At 41.5% G+C, this 19585-nt stretch overlaps 1 long non-coding RNA gene across 1 annotated transcript; it reads right to left on the bottom strand.

The window, feature by feature from the left end:
* Positions 1–532: 532 nt before the first annotated feature.
* Positions 533–5131, bottom strand: LOC149317168 (uncharacterized). The gene is made up of 2 exons (XR_016280593.1): positions 4438–5131; positions 533–2586 (listed from the first exon to the last, which is right to left on the bottom strand). It is a non-coding gene; the product is annotated as an uncharacterized LOC149317168 (long non-coding RNA).
* Positions 5132–19585: the final 14454 nt, after the last annotated feature.

The following is a 19585-nucleotide window of genomic DNA, read 5'->3' as shown; positions in this document are numbered from 1 at the left end:
TAAGTGAGGGTTTAAATCTCAAGCCAGCCCCAAGGCAAGTCTCTTTCCCTTCACGTTTACTCGCAAGACCTAAACGTGATTTCCAGAGACCTAGCTTCACCCTTTAGGAGGGTGCCGAGGTGTTCACCGAAACATCTATCTCCCCCCGCCTATGCGTGGAACCTATTTATGACCACACCCATGCCAATTGTCAAAGTCCTCAACCAACAGTGTGGGGTAGGCGAAAAAACCCTTGGAAAGGGGAGAAAATTCCTACCCGGCCCCGAGGCGACCAGAATTAATTTTCACACTGATGTCGAGGTGGGAGGGTGGGCCAGCGTTTGAAGCCAAGTGAGAGGAGTTTGGGCAGGGAAGCCCCAAGCAAGCTAAACCCCGCCCCCTCCTCTCCCAACAGCCAGCAGAGCATGCTGTTTTCCTTTAACATGCTGGTCTCTAATGAGAGGCCAGCAAAATCTCCTCCCCAGCCCAAATGGTCGGGGAGAAGCATTGCTGACCAACTCATTAATAATGAGACCAGACACAGAGAACTGGGTTATACAATGGGCAACTTTATTTAACTCAACTTATTTAAACTTATTTCTTCGAGAACTGCAAAAAACCAGGGGGGAGAACCTTGTGTAGGAACAGCTGGCAGATGGTCTGCTCCAAGACCAATTCCCCAGCTTCCAAAGGGCGAAAACACCTGTGCCCCAAGGGCAATCCATACTTTGGGTTGCTCCCCGGCCGGCATCCGGAAGGCCAACCCAAGACTCCCCCACTTAACTCGCCAGACTTAAGTGAGGGTTTAAATCTCAAGCCAGCCCCAAGGCAAGTCTCTTTCCCTTCACGTTTACTCGCAAGACCTAAACGTGATTTCCAGAGACCTAGCTTCACCCTTTAGGAGGGTGCCGAGGTGTTCACCGAAACATCTATCTCCCCCCGCCTATGCCACAGATAAGGGGCAAGCGTCCGCTTAGCCCCTATCCCCCACAAGGCTGGCCAAACAGCCAAAACCCCTGCTTGCAGATCTCGAAGAAAGAGCTGGTTCCCCACTTCAAAAACGTGGATGCCATCCGCTCAGTAGAGCTCAGGCTTAAGCAACATGATATCATCGTGAACCAGGTAGAAACCCAGTCCTCCATTCATAGCCTTGCAGATCTTATTGTTGGCCCTTTTACAGGCCCTATTGTAAAGGCGTGGATCACCTCCACCGCCCCAAACTTGGTGTGGCAGCTTTGCCGACTCTAACAGCATAACAAAATGCCATCTCTCATGAATGCACCGCATGTCATGAATGGCTTGACAAAGAAGGGCCCTGCCATTAAACAAAACCAAATCATTGCCTCCCAAATGTATCTCCAAAACAAGAGGGAGCAGAAACTGGCCTTCGCCAAAGACAGTAGCCCGTGCCACCACAGGACACGTTTTTCTTTCCATTCAACAATGGCCTTATCTGATAGCCCCAGCTGGCTTCCAAAATGGCACCTCCTGGCTTGGCGGACCACACAGAACACCATGATGTGTCCGCAGATCCACACATGGTGTCTCATCACAGGGTGTACTGCATCTGAAACAGATCATACAAAAACACCATCAATAAGTCAGAGGTCGCAAACATGACCCATAGACCTGAGATTTCATCGACCGATCTTCTGCATATCTCGTTGATGTACGCCCAAGGCAGCCACTGTAGATGCAGCCCCTATACAAAAGGAGTATGTGGCAAATACAACTCCGTTAAAGCATAAACAATTTAATATTCTTTCTGGAACTGAACAAAACTGGAACCTGGTGATTGGTAGCCCATCCAAATAGCATAACAAAGGGCCAGGGGTATGTCCTTTAACTTGTAGGAATTTGTCTAAAGCTCTAACAGGACAGAGCTATTTATCACTGAATGATAGTAGTTGCAGCACCTTGTCATTTTTTGCCTGGTCTGATTTGGAGGAATGGATAAAAAGGAAAATAGACTGCTCGGATAGAGTAACATCTTGAAATAACAGGGCCTTATTGGAGAAATCTTGTCTTGAAGCTACCACTAGCTCGCTTATCCTCAGCCTGCCAAAAAAGGCATTTAGTGCGGCTGCATGGAAAAGCATTGCCTTATAAGAGGAAGTGGATAGAGATGGCCAAATAACACTGAGACCCTTTAAAGTATTGGGTGACAGAAGCTTGTGTGGGTCCTTAGTTATTATAGCTTCCCTGTACCATCATTCCAGTAGCTTATGTATCCTAAAATCACTTGAAGTACCATGGCTGTAGCCAAAAGGTTATAGCCGAAAGCCTGTTCTGTCTAGACAAAACTGTTAATCCTTTATCATGTAAGGACACACAAAACTGTAAGAAATGTATAACAGACACAGGGTACCGGTCAGCCAACCCTGAGCATCTTTGGACTGTCATAAATTCATTGGCCGCCCCAACACAGGTTTTCTTTGATGCAGGCGTCAATGACAATCCCAAAGCCAGAACTAATTTTCCCTGCCAATATTCCATATGTCCGTTAGCATCAGGTGTAGAGAATCTGCCACCTCTGGTGTAGAGAATCTGCCACCTCTGGTGTAGAGAATCTGCCACCTCTGGAGCTAGTTGCCTGAATCGCTCCATCTGCATACAAGAAATAGAATCAGGAATCTCATTATCAATTCCAGGGAGGCTGCGAAGAGAATGTTATGCGACAAGCAATGCAATGTGAATGCACATTTTAATCTCATGACTTTATGTGATCTAGAGGTCAGTGAACTCACTACTTGTACAAACACCATGTTGTCACACCAGAGTTGGCCAACTCACTTGTCCATAAATGTACGACAACTAAAATGGGGAACAATTGCAAGAATGTTAAGTCTAAAGTAATATCTGATTCTAATTATTGCACAGGCCACCTGTGGGCATACCATCTTTTCAAAAAGTGGACTAGAAAGCCTATTGAACCTGTATTATAGAAAATATGTAGCTGGGCATCTAGCTTCTTAACCTCTCTCCAAATGGTTATACCACTGAACTTATCTAAGAATAGATCAAATGGTGGATAGTTTGCATCAACCTTGTCTTATGGTAAGGGTGTGAAATCCCACCAAAGGCATCACAGAGACATCTTAAGAAGGCCCTACCTGGGGCCACAACCCTAAAGTTGAAATTAAAGTGGCCAATGAGCTCTTGAAATTCCCTTAGTGTTGCCTTTCTAAGGGAAGCAAAGCAGTTGACCCTCTACCAGCATTGGTTAACCATATCTATAATTTTACCTAGGAAGGTAAACTATTGGCATGTCCCTCTGTCTTACTTTGGTGAGAAAGGAACCCCCAACTCTCCAGCTAATGTTTCAAAACACTGTAGTAATTGGAGATACTGTCCAGAGCTAGATGCCCCCATGAACAGGAAATCATCTAAATAATGTATAACCCCTTTTAAGCCCAATTTGGTCTTAAACACCCATTTCAAAAATGTGCTAAACATTTGAAAATTTGAACAAGACATTCAGCACCCCATAGGAAGTGTCAGATCCATATAAAATGTACCACCAAAACTAAAACCTAATCAATCAAATTTGCCTGGGTGAACTGGCAACAGGAGAAAAGCTGAATATCACATTTTGCCAACTCTGCTTTCAATCCGTATTTGTTGACTTCCCTCATGGAAGTGCCAAAGAGATATATTTAACAGTAGCCAATTGGTGTGGAATGGCATCCTTAACACAGTCTCTCTTGGTAAAAGAAAGATGATGTCAAAGCTGGAATTTCCCCAGTGTCTTCTTAGGGACTATCCCAATGGAGAGACCCACAGGTCTGGAACAGGAGGTTCCTGGAAGAGTCCAATCAACCTATCTTCGGAACTTCCTTGATTATCATTTATATGCCAGGTCTCCCATTTGCCTAACTAATTTTAAGTTAGGAGCCAGAAAGGGGGGCGAATATAACACAAAAAGGGGATCTTCAAACCATAAGTAAAACCTTTTAACAAGAACAATGCAGCCTCTCTGATGGGATAACGTTTCAGCCAAATAGAGAGGGTATCAGCATCTAATGAGCTAGGTCCCTTTTGTAGCAGGGGTGGCAGGGCCACCTACCTTTCTCGTATCTTGGTCCTTATGTCCCATTTGTCCCCTTATCAGGGTGCAGTTATTAAAGGATTCATTCCCTCCACACAATGAGCATTCATGCTTAAACCTACAGGGCTTTCGGTTACAGACACCCTGTGAGCCAAACTCCCAGCATAACAGTTTCTGTTGTTGGCTTGTTGGTCCTGAACCATGAAAGGAAGACAAAATAGGCGTTTTCTGGACCAGATGTCCACTATGCAAGCGCTCACCTTGTGTAGGCCTAGCAGAAGGGGAAGATGGCACCCCTGTAGCCATGGAAGTCCCAGGTATGGGGTTAGGCTGTGATACAGCCTGCAACTGGCCTGGACCCCGTGGTCAAGTGACCAGTGATGAAAGAAACTGTTGCTCAAGTTCCTCACCTGGTGAAATGTCTGAAACATTACCATCCACTGTAGTTCGCTCACCCTCTGGAAGCCTCCTGACACATTGACTGCGAAGAACCCTCATCTTGGGCTTGTAACTGCTCAAGGGGAGTAAGACGAGAGCAAACTTTGTTAAATAATCTCTTTTGTTCCAACATCACAGCTGACATATGCCCAGAAGATGCATTTGGAACATATTCCACCCTCTCAGCTTCCAAAGCCTGCAACCTGGATAGCACTGAATCCCAATGAATATCTTTATCACTATCATCCTCTTTGGGGGCAGGGCCCTTCTCCCTCTATTCCTTTCTTTGGAGCTATTAGCAATTACTTTAACTGAGTAAATGATAGTTCCTATTATAAGGATGTGCTCCAAAAAACAAAGGCCATACGGAACAGAACAAACTTGAATTGCATAATATATCACCCATCCCAACATTAATGAATGTATATGTTTGTGTCACCAGCCATCCTTGTATTTAACGGTGGACTCCCCTCCAAATATCATCCATACTGGACCCAGCTTAGCATAAAAATTAATTTGAAAATGGCTGATTAACACTTGACATGTGGAACTGGGGTCCCCTGAAATTGTATGACACCCCTTGTAGAAGCACAGACATCCTCTCAATAAGGCTGACAATGTGAGAATAATAAATGGCTGGGGAAATAATAATAATAATAAAAAATGGCTGCCACACTGATAGTAAGGGAGGGTAGCCAGCACAGAATGCTGTTATAAAGGGAATTAAGCACCAGCTGCCCTTGCGTTTATTTGCAGACTCCCTCCCAAAAAACGTCCAGGCCAACCTGGCTTAGCATGAAAATTTTATTCCAAAATGACTGATTACAGATTGTTATGGCAATCTGTGGCCCTCTATAGTTGTTTGACCTCCCAACTGAGCCAGAGACCTCCCCAAACAAGTCTGGGAATGCAGTTATATAAATTGGCTGCCAATACAAAATGGCTGCTGAGCCTCAACCAAATCAGCAAGGGAGGGCAGCCAGCACTGAATGCTGTTATAGAATGAATTAAACACCAGCTTAGCATGAAAACTTTTATTCCCAAATGACTGATTACAGATTGTTATGGCAATCTGTGGCCCTCTATAGTTGTTTGACACCCGCAACTGAGCCAGAGACCTCCCCAAACAAGTCTGGGAATGCAGTTATATAAACTGGCTGCCAATACAAAATGGCTACTGAGCCTCAACCAAATCAGCAAGGGAGGGCAGCCAGCACTGAATGCTGTTATAGAATGAATTAAACACCAGCTTAGCATGAAAACTTTTATTCCCAAATGACTGATTACAGATTGTTATGGCAATCTGTGGCCCTCTATAGTTGTTTGACACCCGCAACTGAGCCAGAGACCTCCCCAAACAAGTCTGGGAATGCAGTTATATAAACTGGCTGCCAATACAAAATGGCTACTGAGCCTCAACCAAATCAGCAAGGGAGGGTAGCCAGCACTGAATGCTGTTATAGAATGAATTAAACACCAGCTTAGCATGAAACCTTTTATTCCCAAATGACTGATTAGAGATTGTTATGCCAAGCTAGGGCCCCTGGAGATGCACAGCACCCTCACTGAGCCACAGGCCTCCCCAGAAGAAGGCTGCAAATGCAGCTATACAAAATGGCTGCCAATAGAAAATGGCTGCCACACTTCTCAGCAGCAAGGGAGGCAGCCAGCACTGAATGAAACACCAGCTGCTCTTGTGTTTATGGGCACACTCCCCTCCAAAAGCCATCTGGGCAAACCCAGCTTAGCATGAACAGTTTTAGCCTAAAATAAGACTCAGAGGTGGCATTGCCACTTCTTTCCTCTGAAATATAGTCTGCAGCACTGGCAGCCTCCCACCCAAATACTAACCAGGGCAGACACTGCTTAGCTCCCAACATCAGACAGGATCTGAGTCCTTTAAGGTATTAGTGGAATAGGTCTGATTGAGGATTGTTATGTAAAGTTGGGGCCCTCTGCAGTGGAAGGACCCTCCTCACTGAGCCCCAGGCCTTCTTCCCACAACAAGGCTGCAAGGCAGCTATATGAAATGGCTGCCAATGCAAAATGGCTGCCAAGCCTCAAACCAAATGGCTACTGAAATTATTAACAGGGGGAGGAAGGTAGCAGGCACAGAACTTGAAGGGGATATTCTCTTCCTCCCCCAGAAGCCCAACTGAGGGCTGCTGTGAAGAAGGACCCAAGCCCCCTTCCCAGCCCCATCACTTAGCCTCCAGAGATCTCTTGTCCTGCCAAGGGCTTCCCACAGTCAGGCCAGATGGCTTCCTGCTGGATTATCCTGAATCAAGCCGGCTTTCAGGCCCCTCTTCTCCAAGGCTGGCCACAGGAGTGCTGGGCAGGAACAGGCATCTCAGGCCTCCTTCCTGCTCCAGCGTTTGAAGCCAAGTGAGAGGAGTTTGGGCAGGGAAGCCCCAAGCAAGCTAAACCCCGGCCCCTCCTCTCCCAACAGCCAGCAGAGCATGCTCTTTTCCTTTAACATGCTGGTCTCTAATGAGAGGCCAGCAAAATCTCCTCCCCAGCCCAAATGGTCGGGGAGAAGCATTTGTGGTGATTTGAATCATTTTGGAACTCAATGAATCACAAATAAATTCACTCTAATAACACTTCCATCATTTTCAATAGTAATTGTACTGAAGAATAAAAGAACTCAGTTGGAAATCTGAAAAATCCTTTTCATATCACAAGGGATTATTTTGCTATGGAATGGCTTATTCAGAGGTAGCCAAAGAGAAAATGTATTTTACTTGTTCTGTTCAACACATCTTATTCTGTTTATCACTGTACAAATGCTTACTCTGTTCAACAAATGAGTGAGATGGATATTTTTTCCTTTGAGTTATTTCTCTGTACTATTGTTGAATTCTATGGAACCATTTATATATTACTTATAAGTTGTGATGTAGAATCATTATGGAGTTGGATGGCTAAAAGTCTTTGAGAAATGTGGAATGCTCTACTTATAATAGAGTGATTTTCTAGGACAATCATTCACTAGAATATTCTTTCAGTAGAAAAATAATAAATGGAATTAGAGATCTTTATTTAAGGTATCAAGAACAACAGGAAAAGATACAAGACTCAAATGCAAGATAAATAGGCAGGCAGTGATCAAGCAGTGTGCAGATTTTTGATTTACCATGTTCCATGTTTTACTACCAAAAAGAAAATAAGAAATAATGAGAGAAAATTGATCATTAAAACTACTTACCTTCCCACACAACCAAAATTGGCATGGGCTATTGAAGTGGTAATTAACAGACTATTCATCACTAATTTGCTGTCTGGGATTGAGAGGAAAAATATAAAATGGACTGACCTCACAAGCAGTAAACTTTTAATTGAACATGTCAGGCTCTTCTACTGAATGAGACTTACTTGCAAGAAAACATTATTGTAGAATTGTTCCATGGGGAAGGGCTTCACTGGATAATATAATGCCAATTTAAAAAGATATGTGAAATTTCAATTTTAATTCCACTTCCAGTTAATTGCAGAAAAAAATGTCCCCTCAGCAGTGCTTAGAGGTTTTAGGAAGAAAGCAACACTGGCTGTGCCAAAATGCATGGGGAGAAGGGAAAGGAAGTTTTTCGTGACAAAGTAAATAGGCTGTAATTTGAGTCCCATTTGCTTCAGGGCACCTATTTGCTAGTACTCCCACTGAAGTCAGAGGAACTAAGAAGCAGTAAGAACCAAGTCAGTCATCGCCTGAACAATTTTCTTCCAAGGACATATAGGATTCTGTGAGTGAACAGGCAATTAAACTGACAGCTGCAGTATCGCAGGCTAGTACCCTAATCGTGGCATGGAAATATCAATTCGTAGCCTGGTCTCATGGTTGTGTTCCAATATTTATTCTCCCCCAGTGATTCTGTGCAAAATTCAGTTGCTTTACAAGTCAAAACAGTGTTTTTCCAATTGTCAGCACTCCAGGCTCAACCTGCTTTCTGAAAAATCCTGCTGTGTCTTTTCTGTGCTGTTCATGATACTAACAAGAAGAGTGGAATTAGAGATTAGCTGTCAGTTTGGCTGATACTGTATATATTTGAAATGTAGATATAGCTAAATCTTGAACACAGCTGTAATTTGGCCCCCAAATGTTAAAAATCAGGTTTCTGTGCTGTTCACAACAGTTTTATGTTTTCTATTGCAGGATTCAAATGAGATTTTTACTGTTGCATATGCCTTTATTTGATCTGTTCCTAGGAATGGGTGATACTAAAAAATACTTTACAAAATTTATGTTTCTTTACAGAAGTTGATAAAAACAACTATTTTTAATAAACATGGGAGAAAGAGATACTGAAAAGTTTATCCATCCCACTTTATACTTTCATTGGTCTTGAAGAGCAACAGGTCCTACAAATATGGAAATAGAACAAAATAATACTAGGAAAGATGGGAACTGCTTCTGGGCTTTCCCCACAAGGTAAAGGTAAAAGCTGGACTGAACAATTATGAAACATGGGTCCCACTGCATTCTTTTTAAATAGGACCACTATGTTCTTGAAACATAGTGGCCCTATGTTTGAAGATTGCAAACAAGCAATGTTTGCAGGAACATTCCATGCAGGGGGAGGCTGCCATTTCCCATGAAAGCTACTGTGGCTTGAGTGTTGGATTCTGGGAGACAAAGATTCAAATTGCTATTTGGAAATGAAAATCCACTAGTGCCCTTGGGCAAATCACATTCTCTCAGTCTCAGAGGGGCTAAACCTCCTCTGAAGAAATCTTAAAAAACCAACAAATCTCTGTGATAGATTTGCTTTAGAGCTGCCATAATTCAGAAACAACTTGAAAGCATACAACAGCCATCTCCTACACCCTGCAAATAATATGTTTCTTATTCATTGAATGATGGTATATTCCCTCCAACGAAGATGTAGTGATACCTATGATACCTAAATGCTAAAGATAACTTGAGAATGTGGGCCCTAATTCTGGGGATGAGATGTGATATATTATTATTATAATTAACCTTTATTTATAAAGCGCTGTAAATTTACACGGCGCTGTACATACAATATTTTTAATTAGATGGTTCCCTGCCCTCAGGCTTACAATCTAAAAGCAGATCTGCTGTCTTCTGTGATCCACACTTAAGGTGTTTGTTAAAATGCATACTACAAAAATGCTATATGTTTATGTTCCTCTGTTATAAAGATGATACAACAGTGCAAGTGGGAGGAGTACTCCTTATATCCCTGGTGCTCTCAGCTATAAAAAAAACAAAACGGTTACCTTCCTTCATCTTTCCCCTTATTGCTGCCTGAATTTCCTAAGATGGTCTTGCTGGTTGAAGACTATATAGATGAAAGACATGCCTCAAAGTGCTCAGTATATGGCTTCTTTATTATGGAGAAAGGCCAATGTGTTTTGGCCTGTATCTATGTACTATAACCATCTACAGGGATGATTTGAAATCTAACTGCAGAAATTTCTGAAACAGAATCTATGTGCTGGATAAAAAGAAACCCTTGCTATCTGGATGAGTACTGTACTCAACAGCATGAAAAGTTTGGCTAAGATTACACACTTGTGCTATCATATAAACATATGTCAGATTAGTTACATGAGGTCCCAGGGTAAATCAAGCCTGAACTTGCCCTACAAGCGAAAATGACTAAGCTGAGGCTATAGTACTTTGGGCATATCAGGAAACAACATGATTCACTGAAAATGACAATAATGTTTGGCAAAGTGAACGGCAATAGAAAAAATGGAAAATTACATTGTAGGTAGATAGTTTCAATCAAGGAAGCTGCAGCGCTGACATTAAGATTTTGCAAGATTTTAACAGTGCTGCTAATCAGAGGTCTCTTTTTCATAGCATTGTCATAAATCAAAACTGACTTGATGACACAACATGTCATGTACAGAAGCTTACCAGCCAGTTAATTTCCCAAAGTTCAAGAAACAGCAAGAAAGCTATGGAAACAGTCCAAGGGAGTGTTCAGTAGCATGGTCAACTTATGATGTAGAGTCCAAGGTAGTGTGTTTCTTTCTCCGAAATGGTCAGTTGTCAGAAATGACCTCCCAAAGGAATTACTGACTATTTGTGGCCTGGCAGCCTCTCGATTTCTCATCTACATTCAACTGTGGTAGGTACTGTTGAGTCCATGTCTGTGTGCTGTGGATGCTGGGAAGTGTCACTGTCTGTTTCAAACACTGGCACACACACACACACACACACACACACACACCCTTCATTTTTCTTTCTTTCTGTGCATCCTAGACTGAATGAGGCACATTCCCTTGTCCTTCTGCTTCACTGTCTGGATAAGAATCTGAAGAACAGAACAGTTACTTATTTTCAAGGACTTTAAGGATTATTGTGATGCCACACATGAAGTGTAGAAGAGCATTGTGTACATTGTAAGTGTTTTCTCATTTTAAACACCAGTTAGATGGAAGAAGAGAGGTTTTGCAAATTTACTCATGCATCAGAAAGCTTACAAAATACATTCTAAGGAGTCACTTTATGATTTTGACAAATAGATGAATTAAACCATGAAATCAAATTTGCTGCTAATATTTGTTTGTATTAATGAAAGGTAGATGCTTGGTTGTCATCACAACTGACTATGGGTTTATGCTCAAAGACCATTTTTCAAATCGTAGATTGTGTCTGCAAACTGATCTAAAAGATGTTCAAGGGATCTTTAGATAGTTAATCCTTCAGTATATTTTTGGCTTCCATAATTTCCTAAAACCTTCACCCAAACTAGATTATGTCAATAAATCCCCTTCATTCAATGGCTCTAGTCTATCTGAAACTAACAATTGGATTAAAATCCTAATGTCCTATAGATTTTTTCCCTCCTCACACCTACTATTTTTTTTTGTTCTTACCTGATTAGTTGGCCAAGGACAGAACAGCCTTTATTCAGATCAATGATACAGAACTCTGTCTGACTGTTTGCCAGTTTCTTAAAATACCTGGCCAACTCCTGCACCAATTACAAAGAAAGGAAGGAAGAAAATGTAAAACCTGGCTTGGTGTGATGTCTCTCTTTAAAGCTGAAAATCAGAAAGAAGTTTGGTGTGCCTATTTAAGCAAATAGACAACTTTATGGGACAAGCCCCATCTCAGTCAGCACACTTTTAACATGAAGGGGAGGATTAAATCATATGCTTAGTCAAAAAGCCCAGAACTGACAACTGGCAGTCAGGGAAGCCACTGAAATCAGCAAACACCTAGAATCATAGAATTATAGAGTTGGAAGAGACCACAAGAGCCATCCAGCCCAACCCCCTGCCATGCAGGAACTCTCACCTCTCAACCTGGACAACTTCTACAGGAAAGAAGAAACACTGAAAGTAAACAAAGTTTGGCTACCAGTCATGAAAAACAGCAAAATCAAGACTTAAATAAACACCATGCTGGGTCAGGGGGTTTCCCTGCAGACAAAGATTGCTAATTAAATAGACACACATATCCTCCCACATATCCTCCCACCATGAGGCCTTGCCATTCAACAACAACAAACCAACACAGAGATTAATGTGTAAATCACTTCTTCCCAACCAAGGATCACACGGTATATATACCCCACTCACTTCCATGTCAAAACCTTCTGAAGATGCCAGCCACAGATGCAGGCAAAAGGCCAGGAATATATTCTTCCAAAATGCAACCGCTTAGCCCAGAACACCCACAGAAAAGTATGACAATGAGTATCCCAGAGACTTAAAAAAATAGAACCAAAATGAATATGCAGATATAGCCCCCATTCTATATTTAAACTTCAGAAACTCTGCTTGGAATAATTATAGTCCTTTAGAGATGTATTCCAACATTTAATACATTTTATGGAACTTCTTAACTCAGAGGATTTGCATGTTTATGTGAGTAGTTATAACATGTGAATCACTAACTGACAGATTTCTGCTTCCATAATACCCTGTAGCTATACTTCAGACATCAGCTATCATGGAAGAGAAAATTATCCAATATGATTATGAAAATCTAGCCTGTAGAAAGTCATCATGTAACAAAATCTTCACAGAAGTATACCATGGCTTAAAAACTGCCATTACCCCAAGGCAATAAAATTGTGTCAGCCTGGCCTGGGAAAGATATCTACTGTTAAAACAAAGAAGATGTCTGAAAAAATAAAGGGAATGGAGAACAGTGGAACTGCTAGCTGAAATAGATTATATTTTTTTCTCAAAGCACAACAGTTCCCAACACAGAATAAGAATAAAACAAAACTGTATCATTATTTTGGACCAAAAAATCATCTGACTGTCATAAATGATGCTTTACATTTCAGAGTCAACTGAGTTGTTTAGGTTGCAGTGACAGATACACACACACACACATTGTGTGTGTGTGTGTGTGTGTGTAACTAGTTTTTAAAAATAGGAATAAATAATTTGCACACCTGTTAACACATGATCTTATTCTTCTGTTGAAAAACTCTGGATCCCATAATGTACATTTTTTATGAAGAAGTGTGGCTATACCCAGCAGAAGAACTGAACATCTGTGCTGGCTTTTCCTTACAGATAACAGAAAGAAAATAAAACATTTTTGTATACTCTCTGAGATGATGTGGTGTCCCTGATCTTTGGTGAGGAATTAACAGGTCAACAATACATATGGAATCCGCCAAAGGAAAAGCAAGAAAACTAGGCAATAAATGTCACCCAAATTCATGTGGTGTGTACAGGTCTGCCAGCTTGAGAGCAACATCTCTGCTGGGCTGTCAGCAAAAATTATGTTCTGCCTGTGTTTCTGGGTCACATGGCAAGGATTTTCCTTGTTACACTGAGACACAGGAGAGTTGCTCTCTGTCACCTTCCACCTGACATTTTATAGGGATTAAGAAAATATGTCAGAAAGGAAAACATTTTATATATTGTTTTCCCCCTCCAGCCCACTACCAGTAATCTTTAAAAGTCAACAAATGTCAGATTTCAATTTCTTGTTCACTGAATTACTGCAATCCCAAGGAGTTTTATTTATCTGATTCATTCACAGAAAGTTACTGGAAAACACTATTTCATCATAGTTGTCTCCTCACAGCTGTGTGTATGTGTCACTGATAAGAAAAGACCATATATCCCACTCACTCTGAAAAGCATGGGGGCTTTGCCCCCAATGACATATCTACTGTTTGTCCCTTTCTTTGCTCTATGAGTATGGTACAGAGAAAGGAGTCAGTAATGGTGGCAATGACTACAAAGAGACAAAGGCCTAGCCAGCATTATTTCCTTGCTTATGGGAAATGCTTGTGCCTAGTAGTGCCTGCACTTGGTGCTTTTAACTCTTTCTTTCTCTATCTTAATGTAAGATACTTTACAATGGTCTACAAACAAAAATCTATCAGAAATAACTGAGATAGTCAGGTATGTTTATCCTGGAGAAGAGCAGACTGAAAGGTAGCAAGATGCCTTACTTCGATACTTACCGGGGGGGGGGGGGTGTCTGTTTGTGTCAAGCCTTGATGGCTGGCCATTGTTGGTCTGGGCTGCTCTGAGCTGCAAAAGTGAACTTTGACATAATTATCATGTTAGATATGAGGATGAAGTCACATGGGACTGCAAATCCCATGAAACTTAGGCTTATAAGGGTCAGTACACATGGTAGACAATTAATTTTGGCTGGATCTTCAGCATGAGTTGTGAGTTGAGGAGTAACCATTCTTTATGATACTTCCACCATGTAGCCTGCTCAGGTGAGGGAATAGAGGTGGGTTTGTAGGAGTTGCAGAAATGGAGCAAAGCAGTAAGGATGGGGTGCATGCATGAGGGGAGGTGGGTGCTTAGGACAGGGGGCAGACTGCATGCAAATCCATCTGTGGCTTTCCTCCTCCTCCTCCTCCTCCTCCTCCTCCTCCTCCTCCTCCTCCTCCTCTTTCTTTTCCTGCTTGCTCTTGCTCTTTCTTTTCTTTTCTTTTCCTTCTTCTTTTCTTCTCCTTGCCACATGGTGGTGGTTGTGGTACAGTGTGAGCAGGCTGCTTTCTCTTGATCTTCCTTCCTTTCTTCCTACCTACTGACCGACCGACCGACCTTCAATTCTTCTTCGTTGAGGACACTTCTGATTCCTTTTCTAGGTTTTTTCATCTCATAAAAATTGCCAGACACCTCCCTTCAAAACAACAATTATATAAAACTGGTTGTCCTGAAAATTCAGCTGTTTGCTAAATATCTCTGTTCATAAGACATCATTTCTTCACATAGTACAATGGTTCCTGACCTGTGGGTACCTAGTTCTTGTCAGACTTCAACTTCCAAAATCTCTCACCAGTCATTTCACTAAATAGAGTTTCTGAGAGCTGAAGTCCACCAGCATTTGAGGACCAAAATTAGGAACCTGTGAATAGTTTATTATTAGATTTGTGCTTGATAAACTATAATTATACAGTCTTCTTAGACCCATGTACTGAAAAAATTATTCATATTTTGACAACTCCTGTCTCTGGTTAAAAGAAAAATTCTAGACTTCATTTAATATTAATTCTTTTTCATTTTCTGTCACAGAAAACATTCACAAGTAACTAATTTAAATATGGTGACAGTGATATAGGCCACGTAGTGAAAATAATGCTTAATGCCACTTACCCAATTTAATGTTCATTGTCAGAAAACCAACAACTGCCCCCATAACAATCAATTGTATGGTAAAATAAACTTTTTTTCCCTTAAGGGATTAGGGTTTTTATAGAGGACTGGAATTCCCCACCTCATGACTTGCTTGGGAAAGAAAACATAACTGGACAGAGATATTGTTTATTCTTCAACAATTCTTATGACAATAAATATTTCACTCTCAGGCTGCATCTGCTCAATAGTCTAAAGAGTTATCTCCCCTAAGAACTGTTAGTGCATTTTGAAAGCTTTTCTGTGTCTCTCCCCTAGGTTTTCCATTATTTAAGAAAAGTCTAGCAGCCCCTGAAAGCTAGATATGTAAGAACAGAGGCATTTCAGAATGAAATTTAGTGAATACTGCCAACTGCTAAAAGAACATCATACAATATGCACTGGCAGTGTTGGATGTGTGCTGGCCATCTCCTTACTTTAAAAGAAAATGGGCTGAAAAAAGAGCAGAGGAGCTGCATTTTGGTTTAACAGACCGATAAAACACTTTGAAGAGTGGTAGGGTAAACAGAGGTTTTTTTAATGAAATGAAGTATTCAAGTGTGACTTTATCTGAAAACTCACAACATAGCTAGATAAATGCCATAAGAACTGTTTCATGCATGCATGTGTGCAATTATTTTGTATGGAAATTATTCTAGTTGCTAATTAATCTGTGTTAAAAATTCAGTGACGAAATTCTGCATATGCTCATATGAATTTGCCCTAGTTCAGAAACTTTTCCCATCTAATCCAGCTGTACAACATATCAAAGTCAACCTGTACTACATTGTCCCCATGTTCAAGCCATTAGAGGAAGAATAAGCAAAATGAATGAATAAATAACAGTAACTGAAATGACAAGCAGTAAATTGGTTTGTACCAGTGACCTTTGTTTAAACTAGTTCATTTATTTTGGATAACTACACAGATTGCATAAAATTAGATTGTAGGCTCCATGTAGTCTCAAGACATTACATTATTCACCTCTGAACTACATATACAACCAAGGATATATTTCTTGAAGATTAAGTGCACTGGCTGCATAATGGCATGTTTCCCAGTGACGCATATACACATGCAATTAAGATATGCACAAAACCTATGGGAGATTATACTGCTCAGAAAATGCACAAAACCCTAGTAACATACACAAAGGCCTACTGGAAATTATGTATATTACGTATATAATGTACAAAATGGAGTCAAGATACGTTACTTATATAATGTACAAAATGGAGAGTAATTGTAGTAATTAAGAAATGTGGACAATTCCTTCTTCATGGGGAGAGTACATTATTGGTGAGTTGTGGTGAATGTGGACAGTGTCTGGATTAGCTTTAAATTAAAGCTATTTATTTATTTATTTATTTATTTATTTATTTATTTATTTCAATATGTTTACACCTTACTCTATGTCAAAAGAGCTCAAGGTAAGGTCATGATTTAAAACAACATAGCACAATTTTCAAAGAGACTCAGTGGCTCAGAAGTTAAGATGTTGACTCTGACAATTGCAAGATCAGCAGGTCAGTGGTCGAGACCCAAGCACCACGTGACAGAGTGAGTTTCTGTCACTAGTCCCAGCTTCTGTCAACCGATAAATGGGTACCACTTTGGTGGGAAGGTAACAATGTTCTGTGCAGTCATGCTGACCACATGTCCATGGAGTTGTCTTTGACAAAAAATGGTCGCCCGCTAGCTGGGCAGACTGTTTTGCCGCTAGAGGCAGCAAAAACTACAAGCCCCAGTATGCACTGGGGCTTGCCCTGGCTCCCTATTGGTGCACGGGGCGGAAGGGGCGGTCCTTCCACCCCGCAACGCTCTGGGAGTCGGGCTCAGTGGTGCGGAGCTTCCGGTCCTCCAGGGCAGCCCATTGGTTGGGCTGCCTTGGAGGAGAGTTCCACAGTACACGTTGTGGGGGCAGGGCTTAGGCCTATATAAGGCCATGCTGCAGGCCCCGTCCCCCAGTCGGCGCTTGGCTTCGCACGGTGCGGAGCCAAGCTAGGAAGGGAGGAAGACAGGAACAGCTTCCCCCACCCACCCCCCACTGTTTTGTGGGGTTTTTGTCACAACTTGGGGCGGCAGCATAGGCCAGGATCTGCACGGTGTGGTACCAGGGCTATGGAGCTCTGGTTGGGAGTCAATAGGTACCCGGGGGTTAATAGGGCAGGTGTATGGCCATTGTGGGGGCCATAACGCAGGAGCGCCTCCCGGTGACTAGGGGCTTAGTGAATATGTGAACGCATGGCATGTTTTGCAGTCAAGTTGTGTTCCTTAGCCCCTAGGTCATCCCAAGCACCTGGTGGGTGCCAGGTTTTTGGATAATCAGACAAACGTGGGGTTTTTCACTTCGCAGATCCTGACCTCATGCTTGGTGCCAACCCTTACCAACTGCTTGCTAATAAAGTTTGGCCTTTCTTCCAAACTTGTTGTTATGTGAGGTTATTTGCAGCAGCATCTGAGGCAACACTGGCTCTTCGGTTTATGAGCTCATTCAGAGATGAGCGCTGCCCCCCTACAGTCAGACATGACTTGACAACCTTTGGCTTTACTTTTTAGCACAATTTACAGATTTGAAATATAACTTCTAACGTCCCATTTTATTGTTCATATACCACACAATTCTGGAGGAGAGACATTGGCTATAATTCAGAAATTGTACTTTTTTGTTTAAAAAAAATCTACTAATTGATACATACTCAGCTTAAATTTTCAAAGCCTGTAGATCAAGCTTTGGTGCCAACCTTCTTCTGAGGTGTTTTTTTTTCCTCTCATACTTTCCACTTTTGTCTCTGAACACTTATATGAATTCTTTCCTCTGCTCAGTCATGAAGCTTTTATTGCATTCTTCAAAAGCAAACAAATTTGAACATTTCACAAAGTGTTACTGTAAGCTGCCTTGGGTTAGTCCTCTTAACTATAGAACATGAGAGCAAATGGCAGGAGCTGACCTGTGAAATACAGAAGACTACAGTCTTCTTATATTTAACATACTTCTGAAGTCCCACACAGACTGCATATGTCAAGATGTGATGCTCCAGTTTCATCTCAGTGGGACAGAACAGTTATGACAGCATGAACTACTGTTCCATTTTAAAGAAAGGTAATCAACAGTTTCCTTTTTAAAAAGTGACTTTGGCTGCATTTAACTCCCAGGCTGCCCTTGAGCTGCCTTTTTCTGCCTCTTTAAATTCCTCAGATTTATGGAGTCACATCCCAGGTTACCCCAACAATGTCACAAAATGATGCAAGTTAGAATCTGCTGTCACAGTAAGTGGAAATATGTTTGCCCAATTGAGACATTCAGTTTTTTTGGTTAACCAGCTTCATGGTCTCCATTGACTAGTCCTCCTCACACACAACACAACTGATTTTTCTCTTCAGATTGGTTTATGTAACATTGAAAAATGTGTTTGAGTATATTTTTCTGAGGAAGAGATCCATAATTTTCATAACTTTTTCAAAGGTGTCCTTAAGCACCCTCCTCCAAAATAAGAATCAATGCATTGAAGAACACCGAACATTGCATGAATAAAAACTGAGACACATATGGCCAAGTCATATCTGAGTATAGTCATCATGGCAAAAGCTATTAATGTGGAAATACACACAAGTGAGGAGAGGTTGCAGCAGTTTGTTTTTGCCTGAATCTACTGATAAGGGCTAGGTCCACTTCCACATTGGCAACCTCACTGCCATTTACATGTAAATAGTAAATGTGAGCAAAGCATGGCCCTGGGTTGGCATGAAGTGCTAAGGTTGTACTGTAGCCTCAAATCTCCTCAGATCCCCCTTCCCACTACACTTTTCCTGGCTGCCATGCCCTGCTTCCCGAACATGGACTCTGACTCAAATACTGAACAGGAGTTGTCAGAAATTATCTGACCTATCTGGCTCCTGTTGTGTTCCTGAACTCCATGCTTGACCTGGATTGTGTTTGTTGACTCTGGGTGTTGTTTACCTGACTTGAACAATGCTGAACTCTGTTTGGGACTTAAGACTTGTTTTTATTTAAGTGAAGTAAGTGCAGAACTGTAAGATACTCTGTGACTGTGCTTGTTCATTAGCTGCTGGCTGTCAGCTGTGTAGCAATCAGCCTTTGGCTTGTGTGTTTGGGATACTGGCCCCCAAAATAAAAATTTCCCCCCTTGAAACCTTGAAGAACAGCAGTGCACCTTCTAAATAGGCCTCTCTATGCCAATTAACAATTGAAAATATCCCTGTTTTTCTAAACTAGATGTGGATATCTGTCCACTACTTTTTAAAGATCTTTTCTTCTTCTTTTCTTGCGCATTTGGCAGTCTATGACAAACTTCCTTTGAACAACTTTTATCAAGAAAACCCCATGATAGGTTCACCTTAGGGTCACCCTAAGTTGGAAATGACTTGAAGGCATGCAACAACAACATTGGTCCAGAGGGTTCCAGGGCAAAACCTTTTTTCCCAGACCTACCAAAGATGTCCACTCCTGGGGTTCTTTCACACAATGCAATTATAATACAATTGTTCTATTTTTAACTGGTATGGCTTTGTCCT

This window comes from Sceloporus occidentalis, unplaced genomic scaffold (assembly GCF_023333645.1).
Source record: "Sceloporus occidentalis isolate IW3139 unplaced genomic scaffold, rSceOcc1.0.p SCAF_3, whole genome shotgun sequence".
NCBI classification, from domain to species: Eukaryota; Metazoa; Chordata; class Lepidosauria; order Squamata; family Phrynosomatidae; genus Sceloporus; species Sceloporus occidentalis.
This window is presented reverse-complemented; position numbering and strand designations above follow the sequence as displayed.